The sequence below is a fragment of the Apaloderma vittatum genome, unplaced genomic scaffold, assembly GCF_000703405.1.
Source record: "Apaloderma vittatum isolate BGI_N311 unplaced genomic scaffold, ASM70340v1 scaffold36914, whole genome shotgun sequence".
In the NCBI taxonomy this organism is placed as follows: domain Eukaryota; kingdom Metazoa; phylum Chordata; class Aves; order Trogoniformes; family Trogonidae; genus Apaloderma; species Apaloderma vittatum.
In genome coordinates, this window is record NW_009713871.1 from 7,318 (window position 1) to 8,407 (window position 1,090).

Here is a 1,090-nt window from a genome sequence, read left to right on the forward strand (position 1 = left end):
CTTTCTGGAGGGCTGGGGGGAGGAGAGGCAGCGGTAACGCTGCGTTTCGTTACGCAGATCGCGTGTTAAGGCAAGATGGAGGCGACCACGCTGCGAGGAGCGACCTTTGTCCGGATGCTGAGGGCTGGGAAGAGGGGACAAAGGACAAGGGGAGGAACCGCCGCGACCTTTGGTAACGTTCGCAGAGCAGCTCCTCTCAACCTTCGCCTCGTGTCGTGATACCTGTGCGTCAGCCTTTTCCAAGAAGGCTGCGTTTCACAATCGCTGGCAGACCCAACAGAAAACAAAGAGGCGGGTTCGCTCAGCTCCGAAGCCGCAGCCCCTAACGAAAACAAGGCTTTTTAGTGCCTCTTCCCGTCCACAGCTCATGCCGATTAATTGTTAGCTCCACACTGTCACCAAGGCAGCCAAGGTTGTATTTTCGGAGGGGTTTACAGTTCAAAAAGCAGCAGAGGAGGACGTGCGAGAGCTGTTATGTCACCAAGCCCCTCCGCCAGCGCAGCACGATCCCAGCACCCAGCTGTAAACACAAACCTCGCAGCCCTTGCAGAAAAAAAAAAAAGTTGCTCGATAATCACCGCTCGAACAAAGCCACGCTAATCCAGCTTTTCAGACAAAGAAAAGGAATTCATAATTTAAGCATTATCGGTTTATTCGCTGTAGATCAAAGCACCTCTATAACCAAGCAGCTGAAATGTCTCTGGGCTCTTGGCATGGCTGCTCGGCATGTGTCTCTCGCTCTCCAGCCCTTCCTCCTCCCCAGCTCTTCCTCCCGGACCAGCAGACAACGCAGCCAGGTTGGGAAACGCAGCCTCTGCCACGGCGAGGCCGGGCTGGATCCTCCTCCCTGGGGGAGGAGGTGTCACCCCAACTCAGCCGAAGTCAGCCCTCACCCCACAGCTTCCCCTGCACGGGGTATCAGCACCCTCGGCTCCACGTCCTCACTGACCGTTTCAGCACTGGTGCTCACCTCAAATGTTCCTTTTTCTGCAGTCTCTGCTTTTCCCAGGCAGAAGCCTTTAAACAAAGGATGGACTACGCGAAGGCCGGACAGCAGATGTTTAGTAGGCAAATGTTACCATTTAGCTCC